The sequence below is a fragment of the Micrasema longulum genome, unplaced genomic scaffold (genome assembly GCF_059751315.1).
Source record: "Micrasema longulum isolate JH-2025_06_02 unplaced genomic scaffold, ASM5975131v1 h1tg001042l, whole genome shotgun sequence".
NCBI classification, from domain to species: Eukaryota; Metazoa; Arthropoda; class Insecta; order Trichoptera; family Brachycentridae; genus Micrasema; species Micrasema longulum.
In genome coordinates this window covers 545196-564838 of record NW_028278230.1, presented here as the reverse complement: position 1 = coordinate 564838, position 19643 = coordinate 545196, and the positions used below count along the sequence as shown (strand labels likewise).

Sequence of the window (19643 nt, the reverse complement as noted above, 5' to 3'; positions counted from 1 at the left end):
GCGATAACAATGGAACATATGTGAACACCTAATATTTAATGTCAAAATATTTACGTTTCGCGACGTATAATCCTGCTGCGCAATCACATCTTTGAATTTCACCGATGTAAATATGGAAAATATTCCAAAACTGCTATTTTTATTTATTTATTTATTTATTCTTTATCATGCTATTTATTGCATTCAGCCGGCGGCGGCGTCAAATGTCAAGAAAAACCGTCGCCATAGTAATTTTAATTTAATTTTCACTTTTTTGTATTAGATACTCCTTACTATTTTGCAAATGAAATATATTGTATTTTTTTTTTATAGTAAACGCCGATTTTTCGCCAGTGAACTGTATTTATTTACGACGAAAACTTATTACATACCGACACGAGCGTTGACTTAGAGATTACACACCCTTTGACTTATGACCGCGATAACTTAAGCATGTTCATTGTGATCGCTCAAATGCTTAGCATGTTTTTAAGCACGTCGATAGTTATTTGTGATTGAGCTACAGGCGTGGTAAACGAATGCACGCATTACTACACTACGAGGCCGACGTATCCCCACATGATTTTGTTTTTCAGGATTTTAACCCGTGAGTCGCAATCGAGTCGAAAACACTCGTCCAGGGTTCTGGTTTTATTCCACACACAGAACTGTATTCTTCATCTTATATTCATATTTTTATTAGCAAAAATATGCCCTCTCAACAAATAATGAAGAGATTTGTATTCAAACCATTCCCATCGCACTCGAGGACGTCTTTGTTGAGACGCATGCAATTAGAATGGGCGCCACCCAAGTCGTTCGCTATGAAAGTAATTCGTAATAAAAGACTAGCGTAAGTTCAGATTACAGAGCCCTTAGCATGTCACTCTTTCGTTTCGTAAGTTTATTCGTATCTCATATATTCATATCCCTCTAGCGCAATCAAAATTGTTTTTCGTTCTTTTCTCGCTACACACTGTGAGGCTTATACACGAGCACTGCTTTCGGCGAAATCCACAAAAAATTCCAAGCAAGACATTTCAGAAATTTCCAATCAAGTCGTTTCAAAAATTTATAAGCAAGGCGTTTCAGAAATTTACAAGCAAGACGTTTTATTTCCAAGCAAGACGTTTCTGAAATTTTTAAGCATGAAATTTCAGAAATTTACAAGCATGACGTTTCAGATATTTTCATGCAAGACATAATAAAATAAAATGATATATGCCAGAAATTTCAAATCTCATCATTTTAGGCAAGACAAAAAAATCAAGCTTGGCATTTCAGAAATTTTCAAACAAGACTTTTCATAGATGTCTAAAAAAGACCTTTCAGAAATTTTCAAGCATGATATTTAAGAAATTTACAAGCAAGACGTTTTAGATATTTCCTTGCAAGACATGTATCAAATAAAATAATATACATCAGAAATTTCAAATCTAGTTATTTCAGAAACTTCCAAGCAAGACATTAAACAAAACTCAAACAAGGCATTTCAGATGTTTCAAAGCAAGACTTTTCGGAAATGTCCAAAAAAGACGTTTCAAAAATTTCCAAGCAAGACATTTCAGAAAATTTCAGCAAGACATTTCAGAAATTTTGTGAAATTTAAATAAAAACGTGTAATGTAATTAATAAGAACGTACATACATACATGGTATATGAATGTAATTATTTGAATAAATATTGATAAAAACAATGCAGCATTATTATGCAAACTAACATTTATCGCCGAGTAATTATCTTGTGGTGAAGTGGTTTGTGGTAAGGCCAACAATATGCGGTTTATGCTTGATGCTGTCATGATGATGAAACTCAATATGTCAAATGACATTTTTTCTTTGCCATTAATTTAATTAAAAATTAACGAATCTTGGCTGATCCTACTTTAGAAATGAAAAAGTTCGTTCAACAATGTTTTCAGTATGTCCAAATGTTTGCAGGCTGGCTGGATTTCCACCCTAGGGAATTATCTAGATCTAATTTGCTGCGTCAGAAAGAGAAAAAACTTTTAAGAAGGGAATATAGAAGTCTAGTCATTTACAGGGCTTGCGACCTGTCGTTAGCTGGTTTAAGTGGCCACTTTACACACTGTGTAACATTCACCTTTCTGGCCATATTTGAACATCTATATCCCTTGAACATCCTCATTTCCTCAACACTTCCATCTGTTGACTTTACTGACAAAAATACTTCATGCAACTATCCACATTTTCATACAGAAAATTTGATTTTACTTTACAGACAATTGAAGATAAATCTTTTAACATTCAATCGTAATCGGAATCCAGTGCCTCGATTATAAACGCTTTTCTCATCTGTACATATCGATACGGTACACTTAACTTCTGTACTATCTTTATCTAACTCGGTATATTCTACCGACTTGTCATCTCGATGTCATATGATCGAATCCGACCAATGAATGACCTTAAAAGTTCAGTCCGCGTTCCTTACTTCAATTAAGTTTAAAACAGTTCTCATTTATGTTTTAATTAGGCTTCTGTGATAAAAAGTGCCCACTTCAAAGCGATTATAAACTCCAATAAATTGCAATTCAAGCAAAAAATGCTCGCTTGAACATGATTTTTATATGCTTTTTAACAATTACCAAGACGGTTTGCTTAACGATCGTCTGTATTTATCTACCGAGCGATTACAAAGCCGGCTACTTTAACGTCTCGATACGTACACTCAGAAGATAGTGAAACACACGAAAAAAATATAACTAAATATTTTTTTTATAGCGGCAACATATTACGCCTTGATGCTCTTAAATATGAATAGAGTAGAATCTAGCCACATTATCTGGGCATCTAGGCGTTCGTTTTTAAAATTGACAGTTGTGTCATAATTCAATTGGACTTGAAAATGTTCTCGTTTCTCTCTCATATTTTTAATAGGCTTTTAAGAAAAAAAGTGCCAACCTCAGAACGATTAAAAGTTGAAATAAATCGTAATAAAAGGAAAAATTGCTGGGTGGAACAAAGTTGTTGTCACTTTCAATGCGTAGATATGCTTATCGAGGGGTACTAGACTAACCGAAGTACTTACATCGTCGATGGTGGGGGGATCGGTAGTCGGTTATGTATCTTCGTAATCGCTTGGAAGAATTTATCTTCAACTATGACGTCATAATGAAGCTATATCACTATAGTGCGTAGATATGTATACCGTGACGTATGCTTCCCCTCGTGGCATATCTATGTACCTACCCAAAACTTGAAAGTTGGGGGTCTGTAGTGTATCTTCGTAATCGCTCGAGAGAGTTTATCTTCAACTTTACCGTCATGGTGAAGTTATGACGTCCTTAGCTTCCCAATATAATTGCGGCCCAGGAGCCCCTGAGCAATGGCTATAATATTATATATAAGTATTTGGATGTTTTACATAGTTTTGTTTGCCAACGTTTGCCTACCATGCGAGAGGTCTCGGGTTCGATTCCCGCCATGTTTGATATGAAATATATTTGAAAGGGTGTTTTTACAATAGATAATTGTCATCGCTCTAATTTTCTTGCCTCCTCTTTCACAGTAGTAGCCGCTCGATTGTGGAATAATTTACCCACTAATGTTAGAGACGCCGCCCCTTCTTTATTTACATTTAAGTCAAAATTAAAATGTCACTATGTAAATATTTAAATTGTTCCTTTATCCTTCTTCTTTCCTTCCCATCCCCTCTCCTCTCTTCATAGTATAGTGTATTTTTTTAAATATATATTTATTTTTGTTAATCTTTGCTTTTAATTTTTGTATAAAATTGTAAGATTCAATATGTCCATGTATTTATAATTTTCTCAAACTGAACGGTTTGGGTAAGTAGAAAGAAATTGCCTTAAGGCAATATGCCGCCCTTATATGTAAATATATTGTATATGTATATAAAGTGTCAAATAAATAAAAATAAATACAATTATTTCACAGTCCCTAGACTGGTACCTGAAGCGTAAGACTGATGACCTTACCTTTATGTAACAAAAACAATCAAAATACGCTGCAATTGGTGTATTAATGCAGTGCCCTATGCACCATTAGGTGCGGAAAAGTAATATTGATGATGATGAAACATTATAAAATTGATAGTCGTTACATCGATTTCGTTTATACTGTGGAGGAAGCCGTAAAGTTGGCAGGGCCGAACACCGTTCTGGCCCGCAACGCGTAACCCGACGCAACGTCAGCTCGGACAAGTAATTGAACGTCGTGCAGCGAAAGAATATGCACATTTCATCTTAGCATTTCGTGTCGCCCGTCCACCAGCTTCTCGCCAGCGTTCGCTATTGTAAATTCCTTCTGTACAAAATTGTTTGGATGTAAGTCGTGTGTATCTACTCAATAAATATCTTCATTTGTAATCCATCTTTCTCATTTAACCTTAAATCCATAGAATTAAGAATAGTCCAGAAGGAGCGTATATCATATTTGAATACATCGGACTGTGTCCAATAATTCCCCCACTCCAGACACACTTTCGCCGCGCGCATACGTTAGGTCGCCGGGTAATGTTGCTTTATTAAGCAACTTAAGCAACTAATTCTTATTAGAAAAAAATAATCATAACACAAATGCAAGGTGTAAAAAAAAGCAATCTGTTAATTACTCTAAAATTGTATTGTGCACGCGGAAACATTGATTGACACAACAGATTAGATAAATAAAGGGTCATTTAATAAGAGTAATTGAATTTATGAACTTTGAACTTAAAATATAAAACAATTTTTTATTGACACAAAACGGATATTTTTATATCATGCTAAATAATATTTGATATTTTCAAGATAGTGTCGTTTAATTGTCTTCCACGGCGTTGTTTAATTCGAGGTCTAATTTTCATTAGTTCTTTTATTAAATGAGCAAAGTAGGGTAAAAAAATTGTACCCTGGCAACACTAACGAAATTTCCATTTTGTTTCTTCGACAATCTGACAGATGGAAAAAAATCATTTTTTTAGTAATTCATTTGCTACTTAAACATTCGTTTGTTAATTACACATGAAATGTGATGCCATCCTGTTTCTTTAAGATCCTCGCGGTATTTCTACACTTTAAAAGGACAAAACACGGCATAGTTGAATTCGCGCACCCGTCCATACAATACTAAAATATTTTTTTTTTGTTAAACGTTAAGTAAATTTATTTTTTACGTTTTTTTATTTGAAAATTTATTAATAAACCCTTACGGATTATTACATTCATTTTACAAAAAATAATATAAACATTTTTCATTCATATTCTGTTTTTTAAAATAATATTTACAAAATAAAGTCTTTTGTTTAGTTTTGTCTGGTAGTTTATTGTATAATTTCAGTCCCTGGTTCATTAGTCTTGATTGTCCTTGTCTTGTTTTAGAAAGTTGTATATGGTATTTGTCTGATATTCTCGTATTATGTCCACGTTGACTACAATTTTTTACAAGTTTTAGTTCTTCGTCTACAATTACATTAGTGGCTAATTTATGGATAACTTTTAATGATTCTAGTTGAAAGAGTTCAGTTATATTTCATTGCTTAGTTAGTTAAAAAGTTCTCTAGTTGCAGTTAGATAGGCAAGGTCATTTAACATTTAACATTTAACATTTTTTTTTTTTTTGCACCACAACAGGCCAGGAGGCCTAATTACAGTGGTGAATTACATCACAGAGCACCCAGGCTTGAGAAAAATCACACTTTTAATTTTTGTGTTCTCACCGGGAATCGAACCCGGAACCTTCCGTGCGTGAGTCAAGCGTCTTGACCACTACACCACGGAGGCCGCCATATACTAACTTTAATATTTTATTTTGTTGTCTTTGTAGTCTGTTTATGTCATTTTGATATCCTGCTCCCCATAGTAGTTGCGTATAACATGCTTTAGTTTTTACATAGGCTTCATACATTAGAATTTTTTCCGTTTTTGGAACAAAGTTTTTGATTTTTAAAAAAAGACTCGATAATTTAAATTTCACTAACCGCGATTTTAATTGAATTTAACTTGACTGCTTTTATATCCCTTTTCACTTTTTTTTTGTTATGTATATTTTTTTTAATACTGTATTACATAAGTTATGATAATATTTCCGGGGGTAGCCGTCGCTTGTGCGTTATATCCACAATTGAGTGTTTTAACTTACCATACAGAATATTCTAGATTGAAACATGCAAGTTTGCGTGTCTGAATTAAGGAATTAAAATGGACTTCTGGTTTATGTCCACCCTGTAAGAAGTATATAGAGATGCCCTGAAGGTGGGTTTAAACCAGGGCCCCGATTATAATAGGAAGTTGACAGAGCTATCTTCGACTGTCTATAAAGCAAAAACGATATTTGTGTACGAAAATGATACCGTCTTAGCAATGAGGAACTTCAGCCCTACGGGAAATTGGATACAAAAAATGTTTTCTTACGCGGGGTAAAAATTAGAGCATTAAATTGTACGGCAAAGTTTCTTGAAAATGTACAGAAAAAATTAATAAAAAATATTTTGATAAAAACGCACTACTTTAAATGACGTCACTGGTTCATGTGAATCAACCTATGATCTGAGAGCTATGGAAGATTTCCGGTCTGCTTGTCGCTTCTGGACCAATGGGAAGAACTGAATGAGAATAAGCGGAAATGAACCTCTGACGTCACACGCGGAGTTATTTCAGAAATAGAAAACTTTAAAAAATCGTAACACCGATAATACGATATGTAAAAATTAAAAAAAAATTTTTTTTACTTAGTTTAACAGTCTATTAACAAATAAAAAAATTGAAAAAAACCACTGAACTTCCTCATTGTCAAAAGTCATACAAAAATCATGTTCAAGCGACCATTTTCGCATGAATTGGGATTTATTGGAGTTTATAATTGCTTTGAAGTGGGCACTTTTTATCACAGAAGTCTATTTAAAATATAAATAAGAACTATTTTAAATGTTAATGGAGAAATGATCACATGAACGTAGTTATACAGAAAGCAGCCAGCCACAGAAAAGTGAAACTGAGATAATAGCCATTTTGTGAAAAGAGTGAATTATAAAATCTACACAATTGTTTAAATGCTTTTGACTATAACTTTAGTTTTTTTTATATATTACAAACAAGAATCTTATTGTGTATTTGAAGATTTTTAAGATTTTTCTGAGAAATACCGTTTTTGTGATCAACACCTTTTCCGGAGGTGATTAATACAGTTTTCTCTATAAAAGTGGTCTGGCTGATTTTAGCAGAACATAGAGTCGACCTTACTGCACCCGATAACATCAATATCTCATTTTTCCGAAATTGAGGACTGGCTGCTTTCTGCATAGTTACGTTCAATTGAGCAATGATTATGATAAAATTATAAATAAACTTATCAATGAATTTTCTTGGTTTAGTTTCACTTTTTATTATTTTGAGCAACGAGCGCTTTCGCCTGAGTAGGCATCTTCAAGACTGGTGAATTGTTTACAACATTTACAGTTTTTATAGTATTCTTTACATATTTTGGAGATAAGATCAAATAATTACTTAGGCGAAAGCGCTCGTTGGTTAAAATAATAAAAAGTAAAACCAAACCACGAAGTTTTATTTATAAGTTTATTTATAATTTTATCATATTCATTAACTATGGAGTTTTATCATGAAATATAAAAAAAAACATCAATATTATAACTGGGCAAGTTTAAAAGAAAAAAAAATTACGCATACTCTGCTTTAAATACAGAAAACTTCATTTTACTTAAGATGCCTTTGCAGCCTACGTGGTGTAGTGGTCAAGATGCTTGACTCACACACGAAAGGTTCCGGGTTCGACTCCCGGTGAGAACACAGACATTAAAATGTGAACAATATTTTGAGTTTGTCTAAATTTTTGTAGACAATGACTGAATTCAAATCCCTGGGAGGCTGTTTATATTACCATATTACAACAGAGACGAAGACCATTTAAGAGATGGTAATATAGAAGTCTAGGGCTTAAGACCTATCAATAATTTTTTTTTTTTTAAATAACAGTTTTTTTTTTTTGCACTACAACAGGCCAGGAGGCCTAATTACAGTGGTGAATTACATCACAGAGCACCCAGGCTTGAGAAAAATCACATTTTTAATTTTTGTGTTCTCACCGGGAATCGAACCCGGGGCCTTCCGTGCGTGAGTCAAGCGTCTTGACCACTACACCACGGAGGCCGCCAATAGATGGTTTTAGTGGCCACTTTACACACTGAGTAACATTCACCATTCTGCCCATATTTGAACATATATATTCCTTTAATTATTTCATCTGTTGTCATCTAATTATCACCTACATACGTTGCCTAGTATGTAGGTGATAATCAGATGATTCTTACCCGCATAAATAAAGGTTTCAGCTCTTTAACTTCACAAACATCAACCGATGAAAGAATTGAAGGAATATAGATGTTTAAATATGGGCAAAATGGTGAATGTTACACAGTGTGTAAAGTGGCCACTTAAACCAACCATTAACAGGTCATAAGCCCTGTAGATGCCTAGACTTCTATATTACCTTCTTATCAAATGTTCTTCATCTCTGTTGTAATATGTTAGTAGTAAACATTCTAAAAATATAATGGAAAACATAGTAGAAGATATTTTAAAAAACGTAGTAAAAAAACATATTTTTAAAAATTAGTAAAAACACATTAAAAGATATTTGTAAAAACACATTTAAAAAAAAAAATAAAAGCACAGTAAAGAAAAATTTTTTTTTACTTTGTCAAAAACATATAAATTTTTCTTAAAACGCAATAAAAAACGTGTTTAAAAAAACAGTATAAAATATATTTTTTTTTAAATCGATAAAAACACTAAAAAACATTAAAAAATCACAGTTATGAACATATTTTTAAAAATTAAAAAAAAATATGAAAAACACAGTAAAAACGTATTTCAAAAATCACAGTAAAGAACATATTTAAAAAAAACACAGTAAAAAACGAATAAAAAAAATGAATAACATAGTTTAAGTGAAAAAAACATAGTTAGGGTTATAGTAAAAAATATGTTTATAGTAATAACAAACAGTTTTTTATTGCCCTTGTTAGTCTTTGCTGCATAGTTTTTTTTTGTTCAGTAACTGTTGTAAATGGACTTGGACTGTAAATGTTGTAAATAAATGTTTGAAAACAAATATTAATAAATAACATTAACTCATACGTATTAAAATAATAATATATACAATATACATGTATTTTTATGGACGTTGACCTTTTACAAAATGTTGGCAAGAAATAAATGAAATCTCACGTTGGCCCTTTCAGATTCAAGACACAGATATATCAATTTATATTTGATACTAATTAAACTGATTATTTGCATATAATTCACTCGTCGCGTCGTGTGTTAAATTTCTTACATAATTATTTTTTAACTGTGGCAATGTTATTTGAAATTTAATAAACTTGAAATGCAGTTTGTCTAAACCAGGCTTTATAATCTAATAAAGACAACAGTACTGACAAAACAGATACAGGGTGGTCAAATGTTACTTAGGTAATGTTACTTACAAAAAGTTCACGTGACCCAATCACTTAGCATTAGGACTTGGGACACACCTAGTATTATGTTGTCCCATGATTATAAAGGTTCAAGTATTCAAAAATATATCCTAATTTTCTTAGGCCCATTTCATACGATCGTCAAAACTGTTATAACACAATTTTTAGCCAATAATTTAGTAATAATTATTATCAATATTTAAAGCATTTCTTAATTTTCTTAGTCCTATTTCATACGATTGTCAAAATTGTTAAAACACAATTTCTAATTAATTATGGATAACTTATATAGCGCCATTTTCGTAATAAAATACCTCAAGGGCGCTTTACATGGTGATTCTATTGTTAAGTTAATTTAATTGAAGCTTTTAAATTTGTAATTTAATTAAAATAATTTATTTTGTTGTCACGTGCTACGGATTTATTCAAATGATTTAGAGAACAAGTGGGTTTTAAGTTGTTGATAATAATTATTACTACAGTATTTCCAAGCGTTTATTTAACTTTTGACACATGGGCGCCTATAAAGTTCCGTAATTATTGACAGGCAACCATAGACCGAAAAATGCAATACTTCATGTTTTTTTCATTACGATAGTGAAGCGACATGTTCTTTTGCTCCGATATTTATCGATATCGATGTTTATTGAGCCTACTTATGCAACGAGGATTATACAAGTTGATTTTTTTCATGAAAAAATGTAAAATGTGAATTAAATTAAAACCGGAAATTAAAAATAAAAAAATCTATCGAAAGCCACAGTATTTTTATTCACTTAATAATGAATACGACTAATTAACATGAAATATAAATGTCTAACTGATTCAATATTGTGAAAATATCAAATATTTATTAAAAACTACTTTTCGATTGTCTATGGCCAAAACTAATTTGACAGTTCGTCAGAATATATTGAATTTTAATGGCGCCGTGGTCGCTGTCATTTATTATTGTCGCCGACAAACTGACAGTGTCGCGACACAAAATTTCTCAATTTACATTACGACAATAAAATAGTCCTATGCATATTTGGGTTTTCTGTAGCTCCTGCACCCAATGACAAACTCCAATTAAGGAATTTATCGAGACTGTATTTAAAGCTTCTTTTGTAAAGAAATGATGTATTTTTGCAATATTTTTTATTGAATGAAGACTTTAAAAAAAAAAAGTTTTACTACAGCGCTTTCGTAATATAAACTCTGCTTTAAACGTCTGGGTATGTTTATAAACTACAAAATGTTGAGATTAAAACTTTTTCATAAATAAAGTCGATTTTTATGAGAAATCGATTTGGTAACGCATTAGGACATCCCTAATCGATACATAATCGAGCTGTCAAAAGTTAAATAAATGGTTGGATAGAGTATAGTCATAGTAATAATTATTATCAACATTCAAAGCATTAACTTTGTGGTTAAACATTTTAATAAACGTTGTCAAATATTTTTATTCAACCACTTACCAAATTTTCTATGTTTACCGGTTTCGAGACGTACTCGTCTCTTTGTCAGGACACTGATTAAGCCAACATGCAAAACCCACTATACACCTTCACTATGGCTGTTGTACAATAATATAAAACCAACACGACACGCATTCTACGGTGCTGTGTAATGATTACACATGGACAAAATGAGAGATTTTAAATCGAAAAAATAAAACATTCACATTAAATTGATTCAATTATTTATAATTGAAGTCAACAATGATAATATTTTAAATCTAATTCTAGGAGAAGTAGGCGTCTAGGAGGAATACTAGAACTTAGCTGTTCGCGCGTGTGACGCGTAAAATTGCCTCTCTCGCTCCCGAATATACCTGTATTATCGAGAGTGAGACGTAAAGAGTGTGTGAAACAATTAAATATTAGGATTACTCTTTTACTACGTACTCCGCAACATTCGACACATTGGCAAATTTTCTATCGTATTGGTGATTTATCTCCGATTTTCAATAAAATTCTCATTTTCAATAAGCATTAATGATTTAATAACAAAATATTTTAACCAATTTCTTAATGTATAACAGAGGAACACCAAAAATCTTAACCCATAATTTACTATATTATTGGAGATATTGAAGTTATTAGATGCAATGTGTACTAGCTACCCATCACAAAGAAGGGAAAGTTAATATTTTGTTTGGTTCTGTTTTTTTACTGAAGACCAGAAAAGTGTTAGATCCTCCCTAACATGCAGCTGTCAGTTATCGAATTCGTTGTTTCATATTATAACTATTGTATGCAAGGGGTCGGTTAATATTTCGGATCAGAAGAAATAATAAAAAAAATATTCATCCAGTATTACTCTGAGCATGACAAATGTCAAATAGCGTGCAATGTCACCGGTATACATTGGACAAAAAATAAACACACACGTATGTGTATAATAAATATACACACACACATATGTATGTGGATGCATAAAATAATAGATTGTCCTTCATAATGTGTAACAATATGAAATTTAAAACGTTAAACCAAATTCGAAATCTTAATAAAGTCTATTAAACTCATATGAAACACGTTCTTAATGGTGTTGATGTTTTTTGTTTGTTTTTGTTTTTTTAAATCATTTTTATAACATTACTAATCGAAATAGATGGATCAAGTTTTTATTTATTGCTGTCCCGTTCCGCAGTCAGGCGAAGCACAATTCACCGTATTCATTAAAAAAGGACGCAATCACAAACAACAAAGTATGCATAAAATAAATGTTATGTTTGAAGCACTAACTTTGTGGTTATGCATTAAAATAAAATAAATATAAATCAGCTTTGTTTTTAGCCACTTATTATTCGCAAACCATCTGATACAATAAACCGCTTACTGCAAAATTCTATCTACTCACGTAAATATAAAAATAAATGAGGCAAACGCGCTGACCATTACACCACGAATCTAAATATTGACATACTATAATTGAACGCAGTTATGCAGAAAGCAGCCAGTCCACAACTTTATTGGGTTATCGGGTGTAGTAATGTTAATTATAAGTTCTGATAAAAATATCCAGGCCGCTTTCATACAAAAAACTATAATAATCACCTTTTAAAAATAGTGTAGATCATAAAAATGGCATTTCTCGATTAGCAGAAAACCCCCACAGCACTAGAAAAATCTTACGATATAGATGCTGATGGGAAGATTAATGCCTCAAGAAATCTCGTTCAAAAGTTTATATAAGTTTTTATTTATATCCCTAAAGAGATGAGGTAGAATTTTTTCAAATTCAGGATTATGGATATTTGAGCGTTTACAGGGCTTATGACCTGTCATTGGCTGGGTTAAGTGGCCACTTTTAAGTAGGTACTACAACATTCCCCATTCCGCTTATTAGCGAATATCCACAGGTAACATTTTTGATTTTTGTATATATGTTACTAAACGAGAAACCATTCACAAGCGAGTTGGAGCGCCATCTATGTATTGATATTGAAGTTAAGTATTTTAATTAGCAGATTACTTTATTTTATGTAGTTAAGACTCTTCCGAGTTAAATTAAGCACTAGTAATCGCCTGCAGATGACTCTGCAATTTTATTTTTACTTATATTTGACCAGATCTTATTACACAACATTATTTTGGTACGTGTATTTGTACATACACCTAAATTCTACCTCATCTCTGTAGGGATATAAATAAAAATATATACCTACTCCCCCTTGGGAGAAATCCAGTAACACGTACCAAAATAATGTTGTTTATATAAGTATTCAATTTAGTAAATTAATTGATTTAAAAATACCTGCAGTAAAAAAAACATTATCACTCAAAATTTAAATGAGGTATCATTCAATATTAGATCTGGATATTTTCTACAAAGTGCGAATTTTAGGTAGTGTGGTCAGCCAGACAGAATGAAATCACGAAAATCCCCTGAAATCATAATTATTATTTTTTTAAAATTATAATAACAAATTAATCAAGTCATTCTTTACAATAGGGAAATATCACATACTACGAATACCGATAAAAATATATTAAATGGATTAAGAATAATGAAATGTGTTTTCAAAATCAATATGGATATTGCGGAGAAATGTTTTCATACATAAATGTAAAAAAGAAATTGAATAAAAACACGTTGCTAGAAAAATGCTACGTGTTTGGCCTTGGTTGTTGTGACGTCAAGAGTCGTGATATTGTTCTGAATAAATTTCGATGGCCAGGAACAAATAAACATGAATTTTGACGTATAAGGGCGTGGCCAATGGAATGGCCGTTTTTGCGGGAATTTAAAATTATACAATAAAAGTATTTTTTTTGCTACTAATAGTTAGTAAAAAAATATTTTTTTTACTGGACAGTATTTCATAGACCTTTATTACTTTGAAAATGTAATAAAAATGATATTTCCACTAATATAAGTTTAAAATTATATGTTAAATATATAGTAACACACTATACATCAGAGTTTTACAAGAACTGGCAATTTACTGCAAAATGCAGATCTTTGGTTGTGTAGTCAGCCAGACTTCAATATAAAAGTATTAAAACTAATTAAATTCATAATTTAATTGTTGTTTGTACTAAAAAAATGAATGCATGGATTATTTGTCATTTGTCAAAGTAAAATAACACTCCAACTGTTGTGTAGATTTGATTATTCACTCTTTTCACAAAAGTGCCATTATCTCAGTTTCACTTTGGCTGGCTGTTTTCTGCATTACCACGTTTAATTTATAAACACAATCAAAATAGCTCACTTGCCCTGATCTGATTGTTAATTTGCGTAAAAATACATTTTACTGAAAGGAAGTTATAGGGCCTGAAAATTTTCGGGGTCCTAAAAAATGGCGTTCTATATTCACAAATTCAATGCTTTTGCAAAAAAAAATATTTATTTTTCTTATTTTAATTTAAACTATTACATTGTTTCAGATATTTGTAATGGCGAAATAAAATCTCAAACATCAAAGGTAAGCAAAAATATTTATTGATTTTATAATAAAAAAATATGATGACAATTATTAACAGTGGTGCACCCCTATACTGCGAATTGTAGAGTGTCTTGCTCATTTAATATATTGTGTAAAACTTTATTTTTAAGGATTTTTATTACATTGGTACAATTCCCCGTGAGGTGTATTATATTACAAAAATATCGTTATGAAAATTATTCATAATTTTAACCTGTTGAGACCGTATGTATATTCAGACGAACACTAACTTTACGATTTTACTATTCCCATAACAAATCAAATAATAATGTTGGATTTTTGTTTTTTAATTACTGTGAATCTTTTCTATGTCACCTCTTTTTGTTCGCTTGGTTGCAATCCGTAATCTCGCCTAAAATGACATTCAACGTTGACAGTTCGACTCTCGTTAGAGCACCTGATTCCTTATTAATTGCATTTTTAAAGTCAAATGCCAACTGGCCAGTGACCTAATATGTTTAAATTTATTTATGTTTTTCATGTAATTTTATTTTTAATTTGTTTTTTTTTTATAGTTATTTAATAAGATGGATTTTAGTATGTACTAGAAACTGTATTAATTTCTCGTACTAATAAAAAAACAGCATTTAAACACTAATGTACGTTTAAAGTTTATTTTCAAATAATTCTCTTTTATCTAATATTTTTAAAACTGCCAGACTTAATCCAGGTTTCAGAGCGTTAATGTATCAAATTAAGCGTACCACGATCATAGTCATATCGTTACATGCAGGTAAAACAATCAGCCTTACGCTTCAGGCGCTTGCAGGGTAAAACTTTCTTTAAAACAAATATTTCATGTTGACACTAAGGAATCAAACCCGGTACCTCAACCGGAAACATTGTAGCCAAACGCGCCAACGAGGCGGACTTTACTTTTCTCCACTCGATTTCAAGATTTTATTTTATTAAAACTTCTCGTAAAAAGAATAAGTACTTTGGCGGACTTATTGCTAATAGCAATATCTTTCAGACAAACAAAAACCAGACTAGTCAAATGAAGAGATTGTTCAAAATTTCGTTCTAAAAAACCATAAATGTATATTAAAAGATACATACATACGTATGTTAAAATAAAATATTAAAAAACATAATTAATTAAAAATAACAGCTGTTTTTTTTTACGCAAAATTTTCACTTGAGAGTAGTTATCTAGTGGAAAACACTCGTCCAGGATTTTATTAAAAAATTTAAGCATCATTTATTTTTTTATTATTTTTAAATAATAATTATTTGATCCATTTTTATTCTGTGCCTCTTAAATATGTACTTTATTGCATTAGATGTAGGTTATTAACATCTCTTTCTTTCGCGCAATCTGTTGCTGTGTGCGAGGGAGACAGCACGCCGACGTAAATTTCCATTGTACAGTTGGCGTTTTAATTTGAATGAGTGCGAAAGGGCCGGCAATATATTCATTAACGCGTTTTCTCGGGTATTTTGTGGGCAAACAAGAAAGAACACATTAAAACAATTCAGATCGCAAATTCGTTAGAGAAGGATGGAGAAATATTTTTGTTATTGGCGGGATGTTCGAAATCCATTTTCGAATTTGAAAATTGCTGTTGTTCCTTTGTTCGGAATAAAATAGGTCAACGTGCTCTACTAAAACGATTGGTTCAACAGTTGACTACGATAGCTCTCTACATATCTATTATTTGTCCGTACGGATGAAGAATACAGTTCTGTGTGCGAAAACGAACCAGAACCCTGGGCGATTGTTTAAGACTCAATGACTACTCTCAGGTAAAAATCCTGGTTATACACTACAATATTTAATTGTTCCTGGAAGCGTATTCGTTAATATAGACATAAAGTTCGTCTCCCGTTCGTGATGTTTCGGAATCACTCAAAAGCTCATTTTAAATTATCGCTGTTCAATTTTGTAGCTCCACAAAACCGACCCTGGGTGGCGCCTGCTAACGTCACTCAAAATAAACATTCTCATTTTCAACAATATTTTGAGTTTGTCCAAAATTTTAGATAAGGACTAGATTCAACTCCCTGGGGAGCTGTTAATATGAACATATTACAACAGAGATGAAGAATATTTAAGATGACGTAATTTAGAAGTCTAGGTATCTAACTTCACAAAAATCAACAGATAAAAGAATTGAAGGCATATAGATGTTTAAATATGGACAGAATGGTGAATGTTACACAGTGTGTAAAGTGGCCACTTAAACCAGCCAATGACAAGTCATAAGCCCCTTAGATGCCTAGACTTCTATATTACCTTCTCTAAAATGTTATTCATCCCTGTTGTAATATGTTAATTCTCATTTTTATTAGTATCTCAGCTATGCCATAAATGTCCTAGAAAAGAATTTGGTTTGTTCGGTTATTACTGGGGTGGATAACGAGTCAGGTGTTTCCTTCCGACACATCTGCTATTTGCGAAGCCACTTTGGGTGGATTCTGAATCATCCCGAACGGATAAGGCGTCGGATATTTGGGAATGTGCTTCCTGCACTGGCCTTCTGGAGCGTAAGACTGATCACTTTATCTTCCAGGAAATGAAAACGAGCCAAATATGCTGTAATTGTAGAACCAATGCAGTGCCCTATTCACCACTGTCCCTGTCAGGGAAATGATGGTGATGAAGTAGCTACATTTTGAAAAGTAAAAAACAGGATTCTCAATAGTTACAAGTTTGAAAAAAAGATTTTGTACAGTTAAAACAAGATTCTAAATAGTTTTAAACGAGATTTCGAATATTTATAAATAAGATTCTAAATAGCTGGTATAAATAAGACATGTACAATTTGTTTTGTTCATTAATGCCCAAGGGGCATTTATATAAAAGGAAAAATAAATGCATGCTAACCATTACTTAGAAAAGTTAGAAAAAATCTTGTTTAAATCTATATGGAATATTATTTAGATTCTTGTTTAAAACTATTTAGAATATTATGTAACACTAAACATATGTAATAAAATTTTAATTTGAACCACAAACTTAGTGGTAATTTATTACAATATAATAAATATAGAACTTCTTTGTTTTTAACATATTCCAACAGAGATGAAGTACATTTCAAAGAAGGTAATATAGAAAGCTAGGCATCTACAGGGCTTATGACTTATGGCTTATAAGTTTAAATATGGAGTTCTACAAAATAAACACCAAATCAATCAATAAAATAAATTAATTTGAATTCGTTTTAATTATAATAACCACAAAGTTATCGCTTCAAATGAAACATTTATATTTATTATTAACATATTACAACAGAGATGAAGAACATTTAAGAGAAGGTAATATAGAAGTCTAGGCATCTACAGGGCTTATGACCTGTCGATGGCTGGTTTAAGTAGCCACTTTACACACTGTGTAACATTCACCATTCTCCCTATATTTAAACATCTATATTCCTTAAATTCTTTCACCTGTTGATGTTTGTGAAGTTAAAGAGCTGAAACCTTTATTTATGCGGGTGAGATTCATCTGATTGAATAGTATCACCTACATACTAGGCATCGCCTGAAATTTTATTTTTCAATTTTTATACTTCTTCATGGACCAGGTGGATTTATCAACAATATTTTGAATTTGTCAAAATTTTCGTAGACAAGGACTGGATTCAACTCCCTAGGAAGCTGAGAAACAGAGATGAAGAACATTTTAGAGAAGAGAATATATAAGTCTTGGCATTTACAGGGCTTATGACCTGAGATACTATTCAATCAGATGAATCTCACCTGCATAAATAAAGGTTTCAGCTCTTTAGCAATTATTTGATTTGGACAAACTCAAAATATTGTTTTTAAATATAATACAATTAATTAGTTAAGGTATACCTTGATAAAGAAGCTTGTGTAGGTTAAAAACAAAGTGGTTATTTATTTATTATATTGTAATGAATAATTACAAATTAATTGTTTCAAATATACATTTTGTAACATATGTATAGTTGTTCATAATATTCTGAATAGATTTAAACAAGATTCTAAATAATATTCTATATAGATTTAAACAAGATTCTAAAAAGTTTAAAACAAGATTCTAAAAAGTTGTTAACAAGATCCTGAATAGTTTTAAATATTCGGAATGATTTTATAGAAGCTTCTGAAAATTTGCAATAAAGATTTGAAATAAATAAATGTCTGAAAGGTCATTAACTGAAAAAAAAAGAAAAAAAAATATTGCATTATGGCCTTTGCATCGTCCTGCGAAAGAGACATGAGCACATGAGACAAATGTATGACAGATCCACAAGAGTAACAGAAACAAAAAATATGCGTTCACCAAGAAAAGGACAGCAAACATTACATCATTCTGCCATTGACATTAAAACGCGCGCGAGCGAGACAGCACCACTCATTGTAATAGAGGAGAGAGACGGGGAGAATAATTGAATGGAATTACACCCGAGAGAGAGGGGGACGGAACTATGCATTGTGTTACCAAACGGCGCATGCGCCAGACCGTGTATCCGCCGGCAGAGAGACGCGTTCCGATTTCAAATTGTTCTGAATTCGAAAAAAACGTTCCGAATCTGACGTTTGCTGTCAAACTCGCGGAATTATACGTTTGTTTTATTGTTTGTGACGGACGAATAAAATTGTCTCCATAACAAGTGAGTCTTAAAATTTAATTGAAAATACATATTTTTAAATTTATTAATGATTTTAAATTATGTAAACATATTCAAAGGTCTAATTATGTTTTGTCTGTCAATCATGGTTAAGTGAATTCATTCAACTTTTTGTACATTGGCGGCCTCATTGCCAAATAGAAATTTCTTCCAACCAACCAATAAAATAAAAAATATATTTTTTATAATTCGAGTTACAGAACATATTCAATAGAAAAAAAGATTAAAAAGCTAAAGATATATACAAATAGAAATAAACGTATTTCTTTATAAATTACCTTAAATCAAAACTATTACTCAATGGGAAAAAGGAAAAAAGAGGAAAAAGGAAAGGAGGAGAGATTAAGGAAGAGAAAGGATTGTGTGATTTTAATGTTAATTCAAAATTTGTTTGCAATATAATTATTCAAGTAGTTATATAAGTTATGTCGGCCTCATGGTGTGGTGGTCAGCGCGTTCGCCTACCAAACAAGAGGTCTCGGGTTCGATTCCCGACATGGTTAAATAAAATATTTACTCAAAAAGGTGTTTTTACACTAGAAAATTTCATAGTCCCTGGACTGGTACCTGAAGCGTAATACTGATCATCTCACCTTCATGTAACAAAAATCATCAAGGTACACTGAGATTGGTGAACCAATGCAGTACCCTATGCACCAATATGT

General features: G+C 31.7%; 1 long non-coding RNA gene across 1 annotated transcript in view; it reads left to right on the top strand.

Moving 5' to 3' along the window:
* LOC148277375 (uncharacterized) overlaps positions 1–14337 on the top strand; it is a 67304-nt gene extending 52967 nt beyond the window's left edge. The window contains exon 3 of the long non-coding RNA XR_015823506.1: positions 14322–14337. This is a non-coding gene — a long non-coding RNA (uncharacterized LOC148277375). The remainder of the gene's footprint in view (positions 1–14321) is intronic.
* The last annotated feature ends 5306 nt before the right edge of the window (positions 14338–19643 follow it).